Here is a 17,722-nt window from a genome sequence, read left to right as displayed (position 1 = left end):
CTGAGGAGGCCAAGGAATTCATTCAGCTGGGTATCAAATGGTACCTGAGTTTCTATTAACTGGCTTTTGCAGGATTCTGTTGCGTTTCCACCTAGGTAAAAAACATGGAGACGCATTGAGCTGAAAAATGCCAGCCAAGAGTCTAACAAAGAAAACCAATGCAGCTTCCAGCTAGGCAACTTCAAAGTAAATATAGAAACAAATGAGCTGAGAGAACATGCATATTAATGAGCTTGCGGCAATATGCCCCAAACAAGCATCTCATTATCATGACCTGTTTAAAAAGATAGTGACATTAACAGCTGAGCCATTTCAGAGAGGACAATGGCTTTAGGAAGAGAAGAGAACACCTCTTAAGAATTCAGACCAGACAGGGAAGAATTATTACAGGTGATTTCCTAATCTTTTGCTTGATTCTGCTTTCAAAAGCTACAGTGCATCTGCCTCAATAGATCTGCTCTTTGTGTGCATTCAGTCCTGAGCTGCAAAGGAAACCTGCTGATGTTTTTGTCCCTGCAGACTTGACACAGTGGATGGAGAGCAAGCTGGAGCCTGGCCCCTGGGCAGACCAGATTTGTTTGCTAAGTTGCAATTAGTCACATCTGTGCAACCCCATGGAGGGCACAGATGTAAGTGGGAGAGCTGTTGCAGAGACCCTGGTGCTGGCCAGCTGGGAGGGGAAAGGAGAGCTGCAGGGAGAGAGGGCTGAGAAGGAGGATATGAGCTCGCCTCACTTTCATGTATGAGTCTGATAGTCGGACTGTGGAGCAAGCGGAAGGAAGTGTCATCTTTTCCTCTTTCACATAAGCATTCTTTCCATGAGAAATGAAAATATTGAAAGAGCCAAAAGACTATCTTTACAGTGTTTTTTGAGAGATGCTGTTCCCTTTACAGTGTTTGAGGGTAGTAGGAGACCTTCTCAAGAAAGAGAGAAGACACAGAAAATAAATGACTGAGATATAAATTACTGGAACAAGACAAAATAATTACACAATCCATTTTATTGCTTGTATTATGGTACAATGCAGTTACTAATTGAGGAAATAGATTGGGCTTATATGTCTGGGATGCTGATCATTATCATGATCATGATGTCTTGTGCTACTCTGTGATTTTCTAAAAATGCTTTTTGGGTTTTTTTTTTTTTGCCTGAGTGTGCCTGTTTTTTCTATTTCCACATAATACTAAAATAAAAACTGTCTTTTCTGCCTACCTATCAAACTATGCACTGTGGGGATGACTTGACATGAGGTGCTTCAACTAATTTATATAATATATGATTTACACCACACTTAACAGCACATAAGGTAAAGTTTTGTCAGGAAAATCATTCAAAAAGTGTGCCTCGGTTTGTATTTTAATATCACCTTGTAATTTGTGGACTTGAGAGCCAGAGAGCAGTGGTTTTGTAGGGCTGCAAGTTGACAAGTGGCATCCTGTCTCTCTTGCTCATAGCAGGAATGACTCCCAGCCTCTGCTGGCTTCTTTCAGAGCTGCTTAGGTTGCCCCTTTGCGAGGCAGTAAGTATAGGATGTGTATATAAAATTCAACGGGACAAACTAACTGGTGATGCTTCAGAAAAGAGGAGGTTAGGACAGTGTCTGGTTTGTATGCACTTTATCACCAGTCTTTCCACCTAGGTATTTGACCATTAGGGACTAATTATTCCCACTAAATGTTTTCCAATTGTTTCTTACTGGAAGGTATATTTAAGCCTTCAGCTCTCCAGACATGAAAAATTGTCACCTTTTCCTCTCTCTTGGTAATGTTTATTCTGGTATTTTAATAGTGCAGGGCAGTAGAAATCAAGCAATTTCTCTTGTTTTTGCTAGCCTGTATGCAGGAAACTGTGATAGTCAGTTGCTTCTGAATTTGTAGTAATTGTGTATGATGAGGTTTTCTAAATGCATTTCAGGCTTGTTATAAATCTAAATGTTTTACCTTGCCTGATAATGACTGAGGCCAGTGATGTATTTCTAAAGCTGACCACGATTTGTCTGCGTATGTATCACAAACAAAATATTTTATAAATGTATGCTGGAAAAAAATTGCATTCAGAACCCTCTGTCTGGGAGAAGACGGTGGTAATTCATGTGAGCTTGCTTGCCTTTCCTCTCTGAGGATCTGCATTATCTGGTTGTGTTGGTTTTATTCCAGTTCTTCTCCCCACACTGAAGAACTGGAACATGATTCAGAACAATTACCGCATTTTGTTTGCTGAGGAGATAAGCAGAATGGTAGAAACAGGCACATTGCAGATAAGGACTTGAGTTGTGTCTGGTAACTTTGAGTAGATGCAGCTTTTGTGGTCTGACTAGACAGAGCCGAACTGTTGCAGTCTCTTGTCTTCACAAACATCGGATTAGATTTTCTGGAGGGATATTGATGTGCTAGGGTATAAGTATAGCTTGTGAATTGCATTACTGTCTTCATCTGTAATTCAGTAAATGGAGCTGAGAAGAGAACTATGAAAATATTTGAAAATTCAAATATTCCCACCATGCATCTGAAAAAACAAGACTTCTTGAATGTTTCTTATTTATACTTGTAAAACCATAGACGGTGCACTAGCCACTGTGGTAAGTCTCTGATCTGCTCATCTGCTGAAGATATTCTGTTATATAAAAGTAATTATTTATTGGCCAACAGAAAAACGGGTATTACAGCCCTGGAGCTATGGCATTCCCTGAGCATACTGAGGATTAGCATTCAAATCTCTGCTCAGTCCTTATTCTGTATACCAGTTGAGTACCATACTTGCGTGATGAATGCCAGGAGGGAGCAGAGTGAATACCCCAAGTCCAGTAGTGACATAATGGAACTTCGTGCAAAGGAGCTGCTTCCAGCTACAGCTCTAGTTAATGAGTAATGGACCCGTGGCTTGAAGAGCCAAGAGGGAATATGATTTAAAAACTGCTTGAGTGAATTGTGACAAACTTACAGACAATACAGATGAAATGATTGAGGCTGCTTGTCACTTAGAGGAAGACGAGCCAATTCCCAGTGTGAAAACTTGTTAGGACTGTACAGCTGAAATTAGATTTGATAGAAAACTATAGCCAGGTGTTGTCCTATCACACAGCACAAGGCTAGAAATACTGTCATCCATATTGTTCATCTGTTTAGAAGTATAAGAATATGGCCCAGGCTATATTTCTGTTCCTGAATTTGGACAGGCAAAGCACCTATATGTGGATGTATTTGGAAATTAGCCAAATGCAAAATCTGAAAATGATGCTAGAAACAGAAGAAAGAGCTGATGAAACCACATGATCTTCTTAATCTTTACCAAGTCACAGAGGTCTGTTTGAATCAGGAGATTCAAATAACTCAGATCAGATGGATTACCTTCCTTTGGTTGCTAAAGTGTTTCTGACCACATTCACTGGTGCTCTAAAAGCATGCTCTAATTTGTGGGTTTGCTCTGTGTAATGCTCTAAAAAAAATTAATAACAGATAATGGTACCCAGTTTGCAAGCGCTCGTTGCAGCAATCCTTTTTGATAAACCAGTTGAAGCCCATGATGTCAAGTCCATCCTACAGTACAGATAATCGAATAGGTGAGCAGAAAAGATAGCACATGTATCACAGAGCCAGATTAAAGGGGGAAAAAACATGTAGATTCCAGGGACCAGTATTTAATATTTTAGAATATGCGGTATTTCCTTGCAATGCATTATCATGGTCATCGTGTCAGAGATGAATGGCACAAGAACAAAATGGTAGCAGCAGTGCCTAACTAGTTCTGTTGCTCAAAAACAAATAACTCCTGCACTATTTCAAAATAAGCTAGCACTCCATAGTTAGTGCAAGGAGAATTTGAAGGCTTCTGTTGATGAGATGGGAATGATTGCTCAGTGTTTGTATGGGAATTGTGACAGTTTGCTGAGGCCCTTGTTCTGGATGAGAACAGTCTATTTCTAGATTTGGATTACATATGAACTGCTGTACAGGTCAGGCCAAATGGCTGGTGCCTTGTTTCCAGTGGTGCTCATAAGTACCCGCTTAGAAAGTGTGTAAGAACAGGGTAAGCATATCTGATTCTTTCCTAATGTGGTACTTAATATTTACAATGTACTTAGTAACCCTAAATGAATTTCTCTTCAGTGAAAGTTGTTTATCTTTGAAGACATGTAAATTTTTAGTACCTGCAAAATTCTTTGGCAAAGAGCTCCATGGCTCAACAATTCCCTGTGTGAGAAGCGATCTCCTTCTTTTGTTTTGAACTTGATTCCTGCTAGCTTTTTCTGATACCCCATAGTTTTGTATTTGAAGAGAGAATGAACGTTTCATCTCTACACACTTTTCTCTGTGCTATCATGACTTTATAAATTGGCTCCCCCCCCCCCCCCCCCGTCTCTTTTTCTGGATTGAAAAGCACTAGTTTACTTGGTTGTTCCTCATATGGAAGATGATGTAACTTTGTTCATGCTATTTCTTCTCTGAACCTTTTCCACTTTGAATTAGAACTGGAAAAGAAAAAGAATGAGAGAGAATAATATCTGAACCAGCAGACAGGGAGTGGGGTAAACAAGCTGTTCCAACCCTAAGTGCAACATTTGGTTAAGAGCAGCACTGAAGATTGCAGCCTGTTTTGAGGGATATGTGTTTGTGATAGAAGTGGGAACGTATATCTCTTAAAGGCTAAACTCTGCTCACACTTGTATGACAGAGTGGATCTGATGTTATAGAGCTGTTGTGGTTTGCTGCTTAGGGATGGGGGAAACGGGCTGTGTACAGGAGCAGGTAGGAAGAGGGATTCATTTTTATTGATAAACATTGCTATTCAAGGATCTGGATTCTTGCGGCTTCTGGTCAGCAGAAGGTGCAAAAGGGTAATTCTGCTTCTGCACATTGTGTGAAGGGAAGAGAGAAGTAACTTAGATGATGGAGAAATCTTGTGTCAGCCATTGGAACAAAGGTGGGGAGCTAGACCACTGCTGTTGCAATTGGCTTTTATTATTTGTAGAGGGCTGATATAAAATACTGATTTGAAAACAGTTTTAAAGACAGGCCTCCTCAGTATAAGACCAGTGCTACATCTGAAAATATTCACACTTCTTACTATGCCACTCAAAGTTAAGAGCATGAGCAAAGGTTCATCTGTTGTTATGAGGATGCACAGTCGGACTCTCAGTGCTGCGCTCTAGCAGTAGCTCAGGTCAGTGACCTGCTTCTTGAGGGATCTCAGGTTGCCCTACCAGGCAAAATTTTGCACCCACAAATAACTAGAAACAATGATATTTTGGAACATGTTTATATGCTTGTGTATTTGGGCCCAGCTGTGTAATGAGAAAGGTAGGTGTAAGAGAGGGCTAATTTGACTTAATTGGGAGCAGGGAAGGTATTAGAAATATCACTGTAGAAATAATTTAGCTCCTTTTAAACAGTATTCAGTTTATGAAAATCAAGCCCGTAGTAGTTAGAAATATTGAAAAAGCTTCTAATGAAAAATTACAACCAGACACTGGAATTATTTCTATTTCTTAACAGTGTTATGTTTCCAAAAGTGGTTAAATCATAATCCTGGAAGTTATTGTACTGCAAATGCAAATTTGCATGCATGCAAGTAATATATTTTGACATACAGGTTAACAAGAGAACAGTGCGAGCTTCGTACAGTACAGGCCGGTTAATTACATTTGTTTATTTTCAGAAGCAACTTCATTTTCATTAGGAAATTACAGATTTTGCAATAGTAATCTTTGCTAGTAGTTCAATAGCTTGCATTCTGAATGTGCACTCTGCCACACCAGTAAGAAAAGTGATCCTCGAAAAAATAGCCCAGGAAGAATTTGTAAAATTTAGAAATGCACACAAGTAACAAGCATCTACCATTTCAGTGTTGGGTCCAGCTGAGATAAGTTGAAGAATAAGTGGAAGGAGTCTGTGAATCTTGATAGGGATTTTTTGCATATTTATTTTTTCTTTTGACCTAGACTAGGAGATACACTAATGAAAAGGCTTAAACATTCTCTTTTATAGACCGTATATAGCTGGTACAAAAAAGGACTCAGGAAAAGCATCCAATGAACAACATTTGCATGGATATTCATAGATGCTTCAGGTAATACCTAAAAAAAAGCACACAAGTTACAGAAATAAAGGCTTAAATTAAGAAAACAGGAAAAAAGCAGCAGAGAAAGGTTCTGAGTATATTGCTGCTGCTCTTCACGACTCCCCTTGTGCCTTCATATATGTTGAAGGAGAGAGATAATCCTCGGTTCTGTGTAGATATGATTCATAGTGACATTGCTACACATCTAAGTTTTGCTTTGGTTATAGCACATAATGCAAAACTCGCTTGTAAAGCGTATGGATGTGCAGCTCAGAGCTGTGGAGGTCTCATGCTACTAAGGCTTTATTTGTGTACTACAGTACATCCCACATTACATTAAGAAGTGTTCTCAAAGGAGTATGTAGCTGTCAAAGCAAACTTACAAAGTAAATTTTATAGTGCGGTGTCCTTGCTTTTAGGTTATGTTTGTTTACATAAATCTGTAAGATTCTGTGACACAGAGTGGTCATTATTTGAGTCATTTGTGCAACTGATGGGAGATCTTCCAGTAGCAGCACACAGGTACATGGGGAAGTGAAGGAGTGTGGCACATGGCAACTCATTTCACTGATGTCTCGTTCTCACTTAGGAATAAGAAAATGTCTGTGCTGTGAGTGCAGAGACAAGGGAGTTAGCATTACCCATGCTCTCCGTGGAGCCAGAGCAGCTGAGGAGTGCTGTGGAAAGAGAGTTTCAGTGACTGCATATGGGGTAGACCATACTGAGCTCTCTTCGCAGGGTTCAGCTCGGGCACAGCCCTGTGTGAATACAGCCACCTTGTTCCCTGGCTAGGACGCGTGTACCTCCAGATTCCCCTAGCTGAGAAATCTTTGCACCCTGCTGCACTGCACAGTGCATCTGTATCTGCAGCCTTGCACACCCAGCCCTCCTTTCTGGGGATGGTGGGTCCATCTTGAGAAGAATTCCAGGAGATTCTGTTTTCAAGCAGAAACCAAACTAATTATGTGTAATGAGAAAAGTTCTGAAGCCATGCACTCATCTTTTTCTGGTCTGCATTATTTCAGTAAATAGTTTTGCTTGCAGAAAGAACAATCATACTTCTATCGATATGCATATGCCCAAAATCATCATCTTATGGAAGGATTCTAAAAATTCATGTCTGTGCACAGCTGAAAATATCCTAACTTAATATTCACAACTGTGCATTAATCTGAATTGCTTTAAATACTGTCTTGTGGACTAAACATGTCACATGGATTCAATCTGATTCTCTCACCCAGCATATTCCTGGGTATCCTCTTTGTCTGCATAGATAAAAGTATGGAAGTGAGACAGAATATGGCTGATGTCCATAAAGAGCTAACTAAGCCTAGGGCTTAATTACTTAGTGCTACAGCTTTTGAAGTGGTTCTTGTGTCTGTTGTCGTCTTTGTATCAAATGACATCAAAGTGCTGGATGGAATATGCTCTCATAAATTTTTAATTAACATATTTTTGGGTGATCTGCCATAATAAATTTGTACATATAGCTTAATTATATGTTTATAGGACCAATCCTGACACCACAGAAAGCCAAGGGGAGGTTTGCCATTGCTTTCAATGAGTTTAGGTCTGTGGGCTAAATTCTGCCTTCATTTCCATGTATACAGTCTCCTTAAAGTCAGTATAGTTGTACACATGCAAATGAAGATAGAATTTGTTGCTGCAAAATTAATGTTAATCCTTTACTTGCCAAAAACTGTTATTTGGGAATATGGGTTTCTGCAGGGAAAAAATCAACTCCAGAGAACATGTGATTTTGCAAGTATCTCTCTCTCTCTGCCTTTCAAACCAAGCTCATATGGTACAGCATGTGACAAATTCTGTTAGCTACTTCTTAGAGCTGGCAGGTCTTCTGATGCTATTATGTAAAGGGTTTTTCGATTTGTTTATGATTTTGGAAAGTTAAAGCAAATGCTGTCAATTGGACCACAGAAATCTTTCCTCTAAATCTGAGTGCATTGTTGAAGCCAAGAAAACTTTATGGAGAAGGGCCTTGCATCAGATAATTTTGGTTCTCTTTGGTTTGATTCCAGCTGGGACCGCAACTGTTGTTGTGCAAAGTCAACAGATCATCAAAATGATGGCTCAATTTCAGGCATAGTCTGGAAAAAAAATCAGTCTGTTCTTTAGGTTCGGGCTTGGTTTGGGATTTTGTTTTTGCATCAGAGAAAGCATTAGTTTTGACAAGATAACTTTGTTTCAGTTTGTGAGTGTTAGCTATATATTTTATATACTATAGAGAGCTACCTGCCAACCATCATTACGGCATTGATAAATATCATGTCTACTAATATTGCTAGATAAAGCAGTTTTGTCTCAGAGCTTTTTAAAGACATGAGGGAAGGAGTGGGTACTCCTGGATTATTCTTCTTTTCTAATAAAAGGTATTATTCTCCTTCTAGAGATTTTTCCTCACTACCTTGAATCAGTAAGCCATAATGGTTACAAATATATAATTTGACTATATAGAAATGGCTAAAATTGTAGTTTAATGAGACATTTTACATTTCTAGAATGTAAAAACCTTTATAGGATTAATTATTCAACTTTGAACTTTTTATTAGCTTATGAACAGGTACATATTATTAGGCCATATTTGAGGATAGAAATGTTACATGTTTAGTGGGTGCTTGATCATTAATGATCATTTCAGAGTGACTTTTGCATTTGGTAAGTCACTCCTAGACCACAGTCACTTATAAATTGCTTGGATTTTTTCTATACAATGAGGAGCTTGCTGAGTACGTATTGGTGTCATTTGCAGTGTGATTACAGACCTCTGGAAGGTAACCCAGTGCTGACTCACACAACTAATCTGTATGTATGATAGATTCTTTTTGCATGTCCTCACTGCTGAAAATCGTTGAGATACAAGGAGATGCTCAACTATGCTTGAAAAATTTTGTTTAGGGCTGTGAAAAACATCTTCAGTTTGGATATATTTTTAGTAGCACAATTAACAGATATCTAAAATTCCCTGATCTACTTTTCTTCTTTGATCTGTCCTTCAGCTTGAAATGAATAGAACTTACACTTTTGTGCTGGTGCCTGCTATTTTTTTTAAGGCATGTTAAGTAAATGCATCAAGAACCACAAAAGGTTTTGGGAGTCCCCTTACATTTATGTGATTAAAATAACATTGAGTTTAAATGCAGTTGAAAATAAGTCTTAACTATCCAGTTATTAAATCAGTTTTCATTAAATAGATGCCAGAAGTTAATATTTTTTAATGTTTAGAAAATTAGAGTGGATGCTGTTATTCTTGGAATGAAGTCCTCCCCTTTTTTTGCTTCTTAAAAATAAGTATTTAAATGGATATGACTGCATGTTTTTCCGTGAATTGGAAATTTAAAGAGTGCGTTGGCCAGGTGTAGTGTGTCACCATGTCCTCAGTCTGTTTCTGCCCCATGGTTTAAGAGCTTGCAAATGTTCTGAAATTTTTCCAATCCCTAAAGGCTACTCCCCTTTGTGAGGATGTGGTTTCTCCTCATTAGCAGATAAATTAGGACTTATGCTGCAGATCATGTACTCAAGAACCTCCTACCCCTCTCCTCAGCTAAAGTGTCGTAGGAGGCACTCAGCAGGCTCAGCAGCTCTTCTGCCTCACTCCCTGCAGTGCAGTTGCCAAATGCAGTAATTGACCTGGCAATTAGGTGGGACTGACTTAGGGCAGTGATTCAATAAACTCTCTGTTTATAAACTGAGGATTGTCTGTACTGTGGTTTGCTGCAGCTTTGCTCCTTATGAATCTGTGGATTTATCTTACCAGTCTATGGAAAGCTTTTCCTGGGAAAAGTAGAAGAGACTCTGGTGTCACTTTTCCCTTTAGGCAGTTCAGTTATAACATTCCAGTATGTTAAAAAAAAAAAACAAAAAACAAAAAACAGACTGTCCCCTGTCTAAAGGGCCTTTCTTGATATTTCAGGAAGCGTGGCAATCTTACGCTGTTTCTTCTGAGTCTCCTTCTCGGGGTATGTGCTGGAGGGTGGAAGTAGGCTTGTTTAGAGAGGGGGGGAATTATTTTGAATCAGTCCTGAGGTCTACAGGTAATTGTGGAAAACAGGTCCTGGGGACTGGTCTAGGCTTTGTGGAGACATTGGCTCTGAATGTCATAGGAAGAAAAGTGTCTTAGGTTGCTCTTGTCCATTCTCTAGCTATTCTATAAGCAATGCCATTCAGAATTGGACAGCAATCCTAGGGTCGATGACTCCCCACCAAATGTTCCAAATTCTGCTCTCGCTTGGGCCACGCCAGCCTTTCAGTGTTTGGGTCCCTGCTTTCTGCTAGAGGAGTTGTGCTGTCCAAGCTGCAGTGTAAGTCAGGATGCTGAGGGAGCACTCTGGGGTGCCAGCCCATGCCCACATACCACATACGATCGGGAGTGTTCTTGCTTTGGTAGGTTTTGTTATCACAAATTCCTTGTTTGAAGCACTAGCGGCTCAAAGACTTGGGAAACAGAGATGGCAGTGCGCTAAAGACATTCCCTACTTATAGCCTGTGAATTGCGAAGGATAATGGTGGGTCAAGTGTGTCACATGAGGCAGCAAAGACTGGAGAGTGTGGGTGGACAGCAGTGACATATGTTTACCCAGCTGCTTTTTTTTTTTTTTTAGCTTGACGTGCAGAGCACCCCATCTCTTGGAGTCCTAGCAAACACATCAAAAGACCTGACTCTGCTTCTTGAGTTAACTGTGTGAAAGCCCTAGACAGCTGAAATTTGAAGCAACAGGTCAAAAAAGAAATGAGCAAATGTTCTCTCCAGCTACTGTAGGGAGCGCTGAACATGAATCCACGTTGCACATTGTAAAATAGATTGGAAAGGGAATGGTTCATTATTGCACATCATTTGTTCTTAATAACTCTATATGAAATTAATAAACCTTAAAACCCCAGGTTTTAGAAGTTGTTCAAGATAAGAGTCAAATGACAGGGAAGCGCAATAGCAAGGATAAAGCATTAGGGCTTCAACGCCTTATGTTTAACAAATGATCTAAGAAGCGCTTCATAGAATTCTTTCAGTGGTCTCATCTCCTTAGCTGCATATTAAGTTGCAGCATTGTTAGTTAATTATGTTGAAAGAAAAGATAAGGAGTTCTTTTTCTTTCTGTATGAAGCAAGATGAGTACATGTGCTGTTATGGGAGTGACCTTTGCTACCATCTCTGTGACCATTTAGTTTTGGAGATGGGGAATTGTTGCCATGATGAAAAACAGCAGCCTGTTACACAGAAAGGCTTACTGCTTAAGTGTTGAGATTCCTGATCTTGCAACTGGAGACAATTACACAATAAGGATCTTCAAGCTTTTCAACTGAGATAGAGTGAGAGGGATGGATAGACATCATCTTTGTGCAGAGCAAGCCTGATTTAAGATTATCCAGGAGTAATTCATACATGGCTCCAATTCTGTGGGAACTAACTTCTTTTCAAGAATCAGTAGCCAGAAAGTCCCAGAAGAGCTCCATCTTCCTTTCTGTCCACTCCTCAGAGTGTCAGGAGGGCCTCCTTTATGTGAGAATGGACAGCAGAAGGACACAGTCCCTCAACAGACCCACAGGTAGTAGTAGAAGAGTCCTCCAGTTTTTATTCCAGAAGATGGATTGCATCTGCAAGATAGACAGCTGCGATACATGTTGTCTTATGTTGGAGAGGCTCTCCAGTAGTAGAATTAACTCCTTATTGACAGCGCTGTTTGGCCTGTGTTCTTTGAGCCATGGTTTCTGCTTCTTTGCAAACTCAGGATGATAATTTTACTTTGGTTACCTTTATGAGATTTTCTCCAGAAACTCCCAAAAAAAGAAACATACCATTTCGAAGTACTCACAAGGGGTGAAGTCCCACTGTGCTCACTGAAGTGCATGCTTTCTCTGAACATGTCAAGCCTCTGCATTAGGGGAATTTGCATGTAGTGATTCTGTGTGTTGCGGCTGTCAACAGAAATGCGAAGACTGGTGTGCTTCTACCTCAGAGTGCTCTAACAAGCAGCACCACATCTACTCATGCTTCTGTTTATAAAAAGATTTTGTTTCAAACATTCACCTTTAGTGAAAGGTCTGAATAACAAGCAGTTGGAGGGGAAAAAGGAGAACATTGTTAAAGATATTTACTTTGAAATCTCTGAAGGAAATCCAATTTCAGTAAGTCTAAGTAATGTTTCAGAGTGGTAAACTAAACAAAATACTTAAAGGAGACAACTCTTAAACTTTGCTTTCTTGTTTAGGAATGATGTTGTCTGTGAATAGGGTCACTCTCTTTGTGGAGGCAGGTGAATCATATATAATGAAAGACTTATCTATTGAATTTTACTTCTTTTCTGCTTTTGAACTATTCACGAGCTCATCATGAGATTTATTTGTTGTTCAAAAATCTCCCTGTGTTTCTATGCAATAAGGTTCCCGCATGAATAGCTGTCAAATGACTGGCATTGCTTCATGTTTGGACTCCCAACACTGGGCTGTATTGGCTAGTTGCCTGGGTAACCTGTGTTATATCTGTTTCTTGTAGTGGGTGATTCCTGATACTACTCAACAGACTGTGAATTTTGAATAATTCAGTCAAATATGAAATGCCAGAAGCTTTTTTTTGGTGGCAATTGATATCTTTGAGATTGAAAAAAATGCCCAATTATTCATAAATTTGTTTCTGCCAGGTCTGAATAAGAAAGAAAGCACAGAATCACAGATATCTTTGAGACAACATTTGTTTGGAATTCGAACGACTTTACAGGGGAAAAAACACCTTTATTTCATTAATTCTTAGGATTAAATCATAATAAAAGGTCTTTTAAAAGTCTTTTTGTTGTTTATAACTATCTTGTTACAAAACAATTACAACTGCATGAGAGATTTAATCCCTAGGTCAGTTATTTTAAAGCTAAAATATCAAAGCTCTCCTCCTCCTCTAAAGTAAAAGGAATTAATTTTGCATATTTTTGAACATGTTGCACACTTCTGAATTAAGAACAGTCCATTAAAATATTCATGGAAAAATCCAATAGAAAGAATTAAAGGATGTTTCTTTACATGCATTGGTAATTTTATTGTCTGTGTTGGAACTAATTTTATTTATTTATTTATTTATTTATTTATAAAGTGATTGTTCCTGCTTCTGTAGTATGTCAGCTTGGGGCCGTAGTCCCATGCCATTAGTGGTTCCTGGTGAATATTCCTGTCCACATGATACAGCTGTAGTTAAGCAGCTGCCCAATAGCTCCTCCTTCCCCCTGTGACAGAGTGCAAGTGAATCAGCTTTTGATATGCTCAGTGTTTTCAGGACTCATCCTCAAAATGTCTTTATAAGGTGGTTATAGAGAACAGATGAAATCTTGTTACACATCATGCTGAAAATTGCCAAGTGAACACAAACATCAGTGCCTAAGTTATACCATCAGAAAACTGTGTGAAAGGGAATGGGATGAAAACCCTTTTTACAGACTTTTACAGACCCTTTATGAATGGTCTGTAAAACTGTGGAGTTATCACTCAACACCCTGAATGAGCTCTTTGCATAGGTCCCAAGAGGGAAGTTGCCAACTGCAGAATGGTATTAGGAGTGAGTTCAAAGTTCAAAGACTTAGAAACCAATCAGATTAAGAGAATTGAGCTCATCAGGCCATTTTCCTGTCTTTGAAAAATTTCTAAAGACACTTGAATCCTTTTTTTTTTTTTTTTTAGTAGTCCAGTTTGTAATGCAGGACAGTGCCTGAACATGAAGAAGGGACGTCTCGTTTACCCTGGAGAACAGGCTTGGAGTTTGCCACAGCTTGATCAGTGATCTGACTCTTCTTATAATAGCATGTATACTGGGTCAGACCAACTACCCCAGTACCTTCTTTCTGACAGTGGCAAATTGCAGATTCCTGGAGGACAGTGTAAGACTAAAACTATAGGGTGGTGATATTTCCTAGTACACTGCTCTAGCTACCAGTGACTGGGGGACTTCGGAGGCAGACATCTCATATGTTTGTGTTTCATAGCCCTTAATGGATTTTTCTTCCATGGATCTATCTATTTAATCATTTTTGAACCCATGTAGGCAGTGTTTCATGAGAATGACTGTAAATTATCTTTCATGTACGGCAGCTAAGTAAGAGAAATATACTAAAATCATATCCCACGCTGTCTTGTGCTCCTGACACAGTCTTGATCATTACACTAGTGTCTCTTGGCTTAAAAATTATTTTAAATCCTTTCATTTTGGCCCTTTGATATCTCTTCTTATTTTGCTGATTTGGGTAACAAAAAAGCATTTTAGTGGAAGATTTTTCAAGAACCAAACTAAATTAATACACTGTGGAAAGATACCTTTTCTACTTCTTTGCATCATCGTGCTGTTCTTGTGGCTTGCTATTTGCAACGGTCATTTTCACAGGAAGCTGCTATCTCTGTTTTAAGATGTTAAACTTTCTTTTTCTCCGTTCTATATTTTACAGTTTGATTCACTAGCCATGGATTTGAATAGTATTGTTCCTGTTGATTTCAGTGGGAACTGGATCACATCAACTAATTAAGAATATCCGTCCCTTTGCTAGCTGAGAGCTACTGTGGAGCATTCAACAGTACTGCTCTCATTGCTACTGTAAATATATACAGTGAGTCTTGTGGATGGAGGCATCAAGACTTTATTTGTTCCCCTATATAATCATAATCTTTTTAAGGGTGAGAAGAGAGCTAAAAAGAAGGGGAAACAGAGATGAATTCTTGAAAGAGTATACTGTGAAAAAGCTGACAACATTGTTGTATTTAGCATCGTTTTGGAGCTTCTTAATGGCCACCTATGCATTTCTAATGTATTTACGTTTCTTTACATTGATATTATGATGTGGTAAATAGGAGCAGAAGGCTCTAGGCTGCCTAGTAGCCGGAGACAGGTCAAAGACTGAAAATCAGAACATGAGAGCCTGCATGTCTCCATTTGTGCCTGTAATCATCATGTAATAATCAGCTATTTACCTTCAGAAAAGGATTTTAATTTTTGTTCATCTGAACAGCCATGTCTTCATTCAGTCATTCCAGCTGCAATGGCTCTTCTCCTGTATATAATATAGAATACCACAGTTACTGTGATTTACCATACAGAGAGATACATAACAGGTATTTATGCATCTGGTCTATAAAATGTGGCTCTATATAGTTAATACTTAACCTCCTTATCAATATGCTTCAATGTGTGTAGACTTGAGAGAATAGCTTTCCACAGCCTGCTGAACCTCATAACGCACCAGGCCTCCTGTGCACGTGTATACGTATGTGCATGGGTGAGGGGGAGATCATGCATTACTGACTAATGATCTGAAGATGGCAGCATTGGGTGAGTTATCTCATTTTCTTAGCTAAGTAGAGCTCTCTTAAATTACAGATATTGTAGTTGTTGCATACGGCAAATTTATCAAAAAATCAGCTTTTAATTTGAAGGGCTTTTCTGAAGACTGTAGCTTAATACTACAAGTTAGTAGTAGGCAGACGTGTGTTTTACCATCTGGTCATTTTGTGTGTGTTTTATTTAAATTAGTTATACTAAGAATGCAAGTCTTTAGCAATGCTAAAGATAGATTCTCGTCAGCAAGTATATGCTTATAAATATGACTCCCTTTTATTATAATAATAGTAGTAGTTCTTGCAATTTTAGTAGAAAGATCCCTCTTTATCCCCAGTTTTTCTAATAAAGTGAAGTGAAATCCAGGTGTCCATCTCTCTTGTGAACACCCTACCTCTGGGCTGCAGAGACAGCTCTCTCTTGTGCTAGTGTTAGCGCTCTCCCTTCTACCTCTCCTTTCCCTGTTAGCGCACATCTTCAGAGAAGTGGAGGGTGTTTTTCTTCCTTCCCTGCACTGGCTTTATAAATGCTGAGTGGACGTTCTCCTGGGAACAGCATGACATTGGTTTGGTCCTCCTCAGACTGAGGGAGGTCTAGAGTAAAGGCTTCCTACATGTTATGGCCACTCTTACAGATATTCTATAATAGGCAAACACGAGACTCCCCATTTGAGCAGGCTGTTCATTTCAAGAATGAAAGTGACTGTGATCGCTGAGTTTTATGAGGAGCCCAGTCCTGTTGTCTGTCTGTCAGGTTGTTTGTGTTCAGGGCATATCTGCTAGTTCCGTTCTTCTAAGAGAGCTGAGAGGGAGGGGGCCAGTTCAAAGCGGCTAGTAGGATTTAAGCATAAAACTGAGCTGTTTGTTGTTGTCAGCGGGGGCATGTACAGAACCAGGACTGTAGCTCCCTTAAAGGTTCTTCTGGCAAAATGTTTAGGCAGGGAAGCTAAGTTTGTACTCTTCTTGAGTGAAGCTGAGACACCTACCACTAAGTCCTACGTTAGACTTCTGTCATGTGCGTATCTGGCTAAAGTTCCTGAGGCACAGTTCCTGTTCTTTTTTGGAAACCAGTTGTCTTGGCTTTCTTCTTATTGGTGACATCAACTGCTTGTACCTAACAAAAAATTTATCCCAACTTGACTTATGCAACTCAATGGCAAAGTCAGAGGTAGAACTGCAATTTCTTATTTGATGATCCTGTGCTTTCACCTCCTCCTGTGGATATCTGTGCCTTTGACTCCTATAGTAGAACCTGACTCAAAACCTCTAAAGTCACTAGAACCTTCCCTTCTTCCTGGTTGACTTCAGCAGGTTTGAATCAGACACAAGGTTCATGTTTTCATTCTTTTTTATTACACATTTCTACATAGTGCCATGCTGCATAAACCAGTGGCCCTACAGGAACTTTTATATGAGAAAGAAAACCAAATTAGTTCTCAATTTCTAAACATTTGTTGAATTTAAAAGAGCTGTTAATTTCTGCTCTTTTGCATTTAGTCTGATACTCAGCCTAGAAGAGTAGAAGTTGTAGGAGAAGGTGGAAGTGGCAAAGACGAAATAAAATTCTCAAGATATTCAGAAAAACTTCAGATTAAGTATCAAATTCTGGGTTGCTTATCCTAAAAGCACATCTAAGCTTCACCCACAGTAGCTGTTTCATACTTAATTGAAACTGTAGTCTAAATTCCTTTTTCATGTGAAGACATACAGCTGTTAATTTCAGTGGAGTTATGTCCCTTTGCACAAATACTGAAATTGTCAGATAATGTAATAAACATAAATGTAAATATATATGTGGTATTTTTGTAGAAGTCAGAAATTAGCTTCCTAAAAGCTTTATGTGTAGAAAGTTACTAGCTTTCTGTTCTGATCTGTTTGATCTAACAAAAACAATGTGTCATAACAAAAGTTGAGTAACATAGGAACAGAAGTGATTGTTGTCTTTGCTTTTGCATTTAGTGGATACTGGAATAACTGTGCTCCTCAAAGTCTCCCTAACATTTAACTTCGTTACGTGGATACAGCAAAATTCGATGCAGTACTGCTATGCTGGCACTTAAACACATGCCAAACTCAAAGCAACATCAACATGTGCTTACAGTTGAGTGCTCTGAACTGAGTCTCAGAGATCTTCAGAGGTTCCTAGAGAGGCTGACAAAAGACTGTGTAGGATCTTCTTTTAAGCTGTATCATCTGTTCAGAAGGTTTCAAAAATGTCTGCAGATTACTATCTGCACCTTGGACGCCTAAATGCCCTTGCTTGTCTGTTCCTAGTTGGCTGTTCTTGTGAACTGCGCGGGTGCCAAGCAAAAAGCAGAATCTCACATTTTTTGTGCAAAGCTCTTTTAC

At 39.1% G+C, this 17,722-nt stretch overlaps 1 protein-coding gene across 3 annotated transcripts in view; it reads left to right on the top strand.

The window, feature by feature from the left end:
* Nucleotides 1-17,722, top strand: part of TPH2 (tryptophan hydroxylase 2) — a 70,997-nt gene that overhangs the window by 26,782 nt on the left and 26,493 nt on the right. The window lies entirely within an intron of this gene.

Source organism: Apteryx mantelli, chromosome 1 (genome assembly GCF_036417845.1).
Source record: "Apteryx mantelli isolate bAptMan1 chromosome 1, bAptMan1.hap1, whole genome shotgun sequence".
NCBI classification, from domain to species: Eukaryota; Metazoa; Chordata; class Aves; order Apterygiformes; family Apterygidae; genus Apteryx; species Apteryx mantelli.
Note: the sequence above shows the minus strand (reverse complement) of the source record. Positions and strands in the feature narration are given on the sequence as shown.